We start from the raw sequence: 8841 nt of genomic DNA, 5'->3' as shown, positions 1-8841 counted from the left end.
TATCTTTATATGTACTTTATATTTACTTGAAAATCCCTCTTAGACTGGCTGAACAAGAAAATACAAATTTACTAGCAAAGAAATACAACTTTTAAGAAAAGTTTCTGGTAAATATTTAACATTTTCTGCAATGAAATCATAATTTGGTCAAATTATGATTCACAATCCTAATCCTTTATATTTCTCACCAAGTAAAAAGCTGTGAAAATTTTGAATTTTTGATATTTTGATTTGAGGCAATAAGGGCTTTATTATAATGTAAATTAATAATAGTGATACAATTAGAGCTGAAACAACTAATCGATTTAATCGATTATAATCGATTATTAAAATAGTTAACAACTTTTTTAGTCATCGATTAGTTGTTTAATAATCATATTTTACCGCATAAAGTCTATTTTTTACCACAATCTGACATCGGTTACAATCTGTTAAATTTGCCGCCAGTGTGTGGCAGTAATGAGCCACTGATCTACCAGTGGGGCCGTAGAAGAAGAAATTAGCCAATAAGTGCCCTCGGTTTTCATGACGTATCACGTTACTGACGCGCATCTTGCTGTGAGAGATGGCGGATCAACAACAAATACGGAAGAAAAATAGAAGCGACAAAACAAGAGAAACCCCGGACAAAAACCTCACGAGTATGGGAGCACTTCACTAGATGCCTTGAAAAGACCGGTGACCTACAAAATATGCAAAAACCATGGCACGACGGAAGCACGACGTCCCTAAGTGAACATTTGAGACGAAAACGTGGGGGCTGATGCAGCAGAGGAATGTCCGGTAAGTAACAGAAAATAAACAAGCTAACGCAGATCACATTTGGGACTTAGTGTTAGCTGAGTTCGTTATAGTGGATGTTAAACATGTTTTTTTTTTTTTTTGCCGCGTCAGTTTACGGTGTTCTACTTCTGATTGACTAGATGCAATCGTGAATCTCCTCCGTGTTGTGAATCATGCGCTTGCCAAATTTAGCACGTCTGTTTATAAGAATGTTCTCGTTAAGAGAAAAACGGCACAAACCCATAACTATGTTCCTCATTCAAAAAAGGACAACTCCGCGGAGAAAAATATACAGACGAGCTGTGTCCAGGTGAATATAATGCGGCATAGTTGTACGCTTTCAATTTTTAAATACAGGAGAAATTCAGAAAGTCCTTTTTTTAACTATTAAAAGGCTGTTTTACTATCTAACGCTGTAAAACGCCTCACAACACATTTTTGTCAAAATAAATGATCACTGTATATTGTTAATTAATTCAAATAATGTAATATTGATTTAGTGTTGTAGTGTGTGCTGCTGCTTTATTTTATATGTGTACTTAATTCAGGTTATTTGTGTTTCTTATGCAGAAAAAAACAAGCAACGATGGACAACTACATGGGGAACAAGACACTCACCCCCCAGCAATGCATAGCACTTACAAACTCTATTCCACATTCTACATTATTTTTTATGGAATTTACCTCTTATATTTTGATGCCAAAAAATTATTCTGGACTGATATTTTGCACTGTTTAGCTCATTTTACACTGCTGACTGTGGTCATGTGCAATAAAATAGATTGCAGTCAACTGCACAATTCTCTTATGTTTTTCTTTTTCTTAACTGAAATGTATTCATCTCTTGTATAGGTTAAATAGCTAAACAATAACAAACCGATTAATCGATTAATCGAAAAAATAATCGACAGATTAATCGATTATGAGAATAATCGTTAGTTGCAGCCCTAGATACAATGCAATATGATAATGTGATAGCTTTTCCTCAAACACGTCCATATTTTTTAGAATTTTTTTGTTTAGTTTTTTTTTTTCCCTCTCCCTGGGCTGCCACTTTACCATGGTGGAGGGGTTTGAGTGTCTCAGTGATCCTAGGAGCTAAGTTGTCTGAGGCTTTCTGCCTCTGGTAGGGTCACCCATGGCAAACAGGTCCTAGGTGAGGGATCAGACAAAGAGCAGCCTGATGTAACGTGATGAAGGAGCTATTCCTCCAAGGTTATTTACCCTCTCTCCACAGATGCCTCTGACACAGCACTAGGCTGCATGAGACTGCCTCAAGGTCTCATGCATTTGCTTCTAAAACTGTTTTCTTTCCAGCAAGAGAAGACTGAAGATAAAGGACTCTTTTCTTTTAATAAATCAAAGAACTATATTTCTAATAAAGCTAATCAAAACAAAGTGTTAGTCAATAATATAATGTTGACTGATCTGTGAAATAACAAGGTTATGATTAATATGCTTTAATAAGTAAATTGCTTTAATCTAGTTCACTAGACACACTGATACACGTAATGTAAACGCAGGACACATTGCTGTTACTGATCCAATCAGAACCTTCCTTTCTGAAGCGTGGCATAGTCTCTGTGGTGTTTATAAATCTGCCAACTTTGATTCGACCAGAAATCAAAACATTCAGATTAATAAAACCAGTTCCCACTCCATCTTAGTTCAGTTCTCAAGATCTCACTGGAGTTCACCGCATGCTAAGCGAAGTAACGGATCGGCCATCCGGACGTCCATTTTAAGCCGAGAACCAACAAGCTGGATAAAATCTGTTGCATTTTACTAGCCAAGCAACGGTTCCTTTCAGAATAAAAGCTGAACTCACTGACCCAAGGGAGGTCCATTTGACGCTGTGAACCACCTGTCGCTTTTTACCTGGAGACAATCCAAAGACTAGTTTGTCGTACTGCTGACGCTGTTTCACCGGCTCCGGTACCAAAAGGGGGGTCCGAGGACCTGACATTCTGGATCTGTACGGAGGTCTCATCTCAAGGGTATGTGTGGAGTGGCAATATGGCGTTTCATGTGTTTATGAAACTCCGATCAAGCTCTGATCACATCTAGAAACAAAACATCTCAACATCATTCAGACTTGCTTCTCCGGATATGAGAGTTCTGATAATATCATCACTCACACATACAGGTGCTGGCCAGTAAATTAGAATATCATCAAAAGGTTGAAAATATTTCAGTAATTCCATTCAAAACGTGAAACTTGTACATTATATTCATGCAATGCACACAGACCAATGTATTTCCAATGTTCATTACATTTAAATTTGATATTCATAAGTGACAACTAATGAAAACTCCAAATTTGGTATCTCAAAAAATTAGAATATTCTGAAAAGGCTGAATATAGAAGACACCTGCTGCCACTCTAATCAGCTGATTTACTCAAAACACCTGCAAAGGCCTTTAAAAGGTCCCTCAGTCTTGTTTTGAAGGCACCACAATCATGGGGAAGACTTCTGACTTAACAGCTGTCCAAAAGACAATCATTGACACCTTGCACAAGGAGGGCAAGACACAAAAGGTGATTGCTAAAGAAGCTGGCTGTTCGCAGAGCTCTGTGTCCAAGCACATTAACAGACAGGCGAAGGGACGGAAAAAATGTGGTAGAAAAAAGTGTACAAGCTCTAGGGATAACCGCACCCTGCAGAGAATTGTGACGACAAACCCATTCAAAAATGTGGGGGAGATCCACAAAGAGTGGACTGCAGCTGGAGTCAGCGCTTCAAGAACCACCACGAGGAGACTCATGAAAGACATGGGATTCAGGTGTCGCATTCCGTGTGTCAAGCCACTCTTGAACAAGAAACAGCGCAAGAAGCGTCTCGCCTGGGCCAAGGACAAAAAGGACTGGACTGATGCTGAGTGGTCCAAAGTTATGTTTTCTGATGAAAGCAAGTTCTGCATTTCCTTTGGAAATCAAGGACCCAGAGTCTGGAGGAAGAGCGGAGAAGCACAGAATCCACGTTGCATGAGGTCCAGTGTAAAGTTTCCACCGTCAGTGATGGTGTGGGGTGCCATGTCATCTGCCGGTGTTGGCCCACTCTGTTTCCTGAGGTCCAGGGTCAATGCAGCCGTCTACCAGGAAGTTTTAGAGCACTTCATGCTTCCTGCTGCTGACCAACTTTATGGGGATGCAGACTTCACCTTTCAACAGGACTTGGCACCTGCACACAGTGCCAAAACCACCAGCACCTGGTTCAAGGACCATGGTATCCCTGTCCTTGATTGGCCAGCAAACTCGCCTGACCTTAACCCCATAGAAAATCTATGGGGTATTGTGAAGCGGAGGATGCAATACGCTAGACCCAACAATGCAGAGGAGCTGAAGACGACTATCAGAGCAACCTGGGCTCTCATAACACCTGAGCAGTGCCACAGACTGATCGAGTCCATGCCACGCCGCATTACTGCAGTTATTGAGGCAAAAGGAGCCCCGACTAAGTATTGAGTGCTATACATGCACATTCTTTTCATGTTCATTCTTTTCAGTTGGCCAACATTAGAGAAACAAACATTTTTTCATTGGCCTTTAGAATATTCTAATTTTCTGAGATACCAGATTTGATGTTTTCATTGGTTGTCACCTATAAATATCAAAATTAAATGTAATGAACATTGGAAATACATTGGTCTGTGTGCATTGCATGAATATAATGTACAAGTTTCACGTTTTGAATGGAATTACTGAAATATTTTCAACCTTTTGATGATATTCTAATTTACTGGCCAGCACCTGTACACCATCCATCTCACGTCTCATTACACCAGATCCATCCATCATTTAGAGTAGAGTTAGTCTTGTTTAAAATTGTTTAAACTGTTTAGAAATAAATCATCTTAAACGTTTTAAAGGTCTCTCTCTTTTCTTGTCTCTCAGTTAATGCAAAGTGTCACATAATCCCTGCAATAAAAAGTTCCAATCTTCTGGTTAAATAACGCAACAGTCCGTAAGATTGATTTCATACTCGCTATGGAATCTTATGTCTCACGGGTCCTTAATTAGATGGAAATTAACTTCTTTTACACCGAAGACCTCTTATGATGAATCATATAAATGGAAACCGTGTTCCCTCGCCCGGACGTGGGTCATCGGGGCCCTCCTCTGGAGCCAGGCCTGGAGGTGGGGCACATTGGAGAGCGCCTGGTGGCCGGGCTTTCACCCATGGAGCCCGGCCGGGCACAGCCCGAAGAGGAAACATGGGTCTCCCTTTCCATGGGCTCACCAATCGTGGGAAGGGCCAAAGGGGTCAGGTGCAGTGTATGACGGTGGTAGTTGAGGGCGGGGACCTTGGCGGTTTGATCCTCGGCTACAGAAGCTGGCTCTTGGCACATGGAATGTCACCTCTCTGGTGGGGAAGGAGCCTGAGTTGGTGTGTGAGGTTGAGGGGTTCCGACTAGATATAGTCGGACTCACCTCAGTGCATGGTTCTGGCTCTGGAACCAGGTTCCTTGAGAGGGGTTGGACTTTCTACCACTCTGAAGTTGCTCCCACTGAGAGGAGCCAAGCAGGGGTGGACATACTAGTTGCCCCCCATCTTGGTGCCTGCACGTTGGGGTTTACCCCAGTGAATGAGAGGGTAGCCTCCCTCCGCCTACATGTGGGGGGATGGGTTCTGACTGTGGTCTGTCCTCATGCACCAAACTACAGTTCAGACTACCCACCCTTTTTGGAGACCTTGGAGGGGGTGCTGGAAACCGCTCCTTCCAGTGACTCCCTCGTTCTGCTGGGGGACTTTAACGCTCACGTGGGCAACGACAGTGAGACCTGGAGAGGTGTGATTGGGAGGAACGCCCCCCTGATCTGAATTCGAGTGGTGTTTTGTTACTGGACTTCTGTGCCAGTCATGGATTGTTCATAATGAACACCATGTTCAGACATACAGGTGTCCATATGTGCTCTTGGCACCAGGATAGCTTAGGCCGCAGCTCGATGATCAACTTTGTTGTTGTTTTGTCTGACCTGCAGCCGCATGTCTTGGACACTCGGGTGAAGACGAAAGGGGCAGAGCTGTCAACTGAGAACTACCTGGTGGTGAGATGGCTCAGATGGTGGGGAAGGATGCCGGTCAGACCAGGCAGGCCCAAACGTATTGTGAGGGTCTGCTGGGAACGTCTGGCAGAGTCTCCTGTTAGAAGGAGCTTCAATTCCCACCTCCAACAGAACTTCCAAAGTGTTCCGGGGGAGGCGGGGGACATTGAGTCTGAATGGACCCTGTTCCTGCCTCCATTGTTGAGGCAGCCGACCAGAGCTGTGGTCGCAGGATCGTCGGTGCCTGTCATGGTGGAACTCCCGAACCCCGTGGTGGACACCGGTGGTTAGGGATGCTGTCAAGCTGAAGAAAGAGTCCTATCAGGTCTTTTTGGCCTGTGGGACTCTAGAGGCAGCAGATGGGTACCGGCAGTCCAAGTGGAACGTGGCTCGGGTGGTCGCCGAGGCAAAAACCCGGGCATGGGAGGAGTTCAGTGAGACCATGGAGCAAGACTTCCGTACGGCTTCGAGGAGATTCTGGTCCACCATCCGGCACCTCAGGGGGGGGAAGCAGTGCGCTACCAACACTATCTATAGCAGGGACGGTGTGCTGCTGACCTCTTCTCAGGACGTTGTGGATCGGTGGGCAGAATATTTCGAAGACCTCCTCAATCCCACCGACAGGTCTTCCAGTGAGGAAGCAGAGTCTGGGGACTTTGGGTTTGCCTCTCAAGTCTCTGGTGCTGAGGTCACTGAGGTGGTTAAAAAGCTCCTCTGTGGCAAGGCTCCAGGGGTGGATGAGATCCGCCCGGAGTTCCTTAAGGCTCTGGATGTTTTGGGGCTTTGTTGGCTGACACGGCTCTGCAATATCGCATGGACATCAGGGGCAGTCCCACTGGACTGGCAGACCGGGGTGGTGGTCCCCTTATTTAAAAAGGGGGGCCGCAGGGTGTGTTCCAACTACAAGCGGCCGAAATGAGTTTTCTCCGAAGAGTGGCTGGGCTCTCCCTTAGAGATAGGTTGAGAAGCTCGGTCATTCAGGAGGGGCTCGGAGTAGACCCGCTGCTCCTCCACATCCAGAGGAGCCAGTTGAGGTGGCTCGGGCATCTGGTCAGGATGCCTCCTGGACGCCTCCCTGGTGAGGTTTTCCGGGCACGTCCAACCGGGAGGAGACCTAAAGGCAGACCCAGGACACGGTGGAGGGACTATGTCTCTCACCTGCACCCACCCCAGAGGGAAGTCTGGGCCTCTCGCCTTAGGCTACTGCCCCCGCGACCCGACTCCGGATAAGCGGATGAAAATGGATGGATGGATGGATGGATTATTTTTTTCTTGTTAATTTAATTTATTGTTTCAATGTGATGTAGGGGCTTACGATATGCTCTACCAATAGATCAACCAGACAGGTAAAGGACTAAGTGTACACACATAAATCTGTCGCCATTTAGTGAAAAACTGTCAAGTTTTTAGGATTTAAAATGTCCAGAAGCCCAATTCTGATTAGTTTTGACACCTAAAAACCATTACAATCGGACTCAGAAATGGCACTAAAGCGCAATCCCATTTTTTAAATTTATATTTATATTCTAGAGAAGAAAAATGAATAAAAAATAAAGTGTGGTTGTAACGTGAAGTGTTTCATGCAGTGGCCGTGTAGCATCATGCAGCTGGTGGAAGGAGTCAACCAGCGGGCCTTTAGCATGAGCTGGTAAGTGTCAGTGTTGCATCAATTTTGAATGGAACTGGGAGAGTTTCTGTTATCCCAGCAGCCTCGGCTTGGATGGAGCCCTAATGGACCAGCAGCACCAGAGAGAGAGGGGGTGGGGGGCAAAATGCTAAATATTTACTAATGGTGAACCTAATGTGACTTAATTATGTTTCAGTTGGAATATGTGTGAACTTGTGTTTACACGATTCACACACTCAGCTAGCGGCTGAGAGGAGCAGAAAGGACACACACGCACACACATGCTACTAAAGGTTTTTAAATAAAAAGAAAGGCCAAAAAAAGTATTAGTCATCTTTGCTATATAATTGATAATGCATTCAACAAAATTCTACTTTTATTTATTAAACATTATTCTAATATTTGAAGAAATGCTTCTTCTGATCTCAGCTGAATCCGTTCCCCAGCTGACATCTCCACAGGCAAATAAGTGAGCTGTTACACAAATTAATACACAAATGATCCATTTGGAGTTTTGCATCTTCACATTGCTGCGTTCAAATTTTAAATTAATTCCCCAAAATGTGTTTTCAAATTAGCATCTGAATGTGGAAACTGTGGGAGAAATATCAGTCCTATCATATCCACCGTGGTTGGAAATAATAATAATAGCTGTGATGGGGGTTTTTATGTATAAAAAAAAGCACCAATTAGTGTGCTCATTTGTGCATCTGAGTGTGTGATGAATAATTCATGAAATCAGAGATAACAGGAAGGGGAATGAGGGGGATCCGCTTCCCCAACGAGGGGGGATTGGTATAAAGACAGGAGCTTGTGCAGCCTTTTCTTAGAAAACATTTAGTCTGCTGCTGCTTCTCCTGCTGCTTGGATACAGCTGCACAAAACAGGTAACTCTGATCTAATACCTTACAAATATTACATTTTAATATCACTAATTAGTTTTAATTTGATCATTTTGTGACAAGTGATTGCATCATAACGTCTGGGTTCTGGTAACTTATTTGAGTTTACAGTGTACCTTTGACGCCAAAAAGAGATCATTTATGGAAGCAGAAGTTGTTTTACTTAAAAAACACACATATTTAGAAAAACTGTGGGGGATTATTTTCTAATTAGGACATTTATTTGTATAAAATGTCCTTCATGGGTAATAAAATGTTTGTAAATTGCTAAAAAAACTGCTTTTCAGTCTAAAACTGGTTTTATTGAAATTCCTTACATGTATTTTTATAGGACACCTGTATTAATTCTTCTCTTTTATTCAGCACGCTCATCGTTGCAGGAAAACTTCCTTCACTTCTGTGGTTGGGGATCATCCTGAAACCAGCGGAGCCCAGGACCCGGAGGCCGGAGCTCAGCCGAGTCCCTCCGCGCGGTGCTTTCA

The 8841-nt window shown here is 43.6% G+C and overlaps 1 long non-coding RNA gene across 1 annotated transcript; it reads left to right on the top strand.

Moving 5' to 3' along the window:
- On the top strand, positions 1-1583 carry LOC139066092 (uncharacterized). The gene is made up of 2 exons (XR_011519050.1): positions 1-783; positions 1354-1583. It is a non-coding gene; the product is annotated as an uncharacterized lncRNA (long non-coding RNA).
- The last annotated feature ends 7258 nt before the right edge of the window (positions 1584-8841 follow it).

This window comes from Nothobranchius furzeri, chromosome 2 (genome assembly GCF_043380555.1).
Source record: "Nothobranchius furzeri strain GRZ-AD chromosome 2, NfurGRZ-RIMD1, whole genome shotgun sequence".
Lineage (NCBI taxonomy): Eukaryota > Metazoa > Chordata > Actinopteri > Cyprinodontiformes > Nothobranchiidae > Nothobranchius > Nothobranchius furzeri.
The sequence above is the reverse complement of the archived record's forward strand: the minus strand, read 5'-3'. Positions and strand labels throughout refer to the sequence as shown.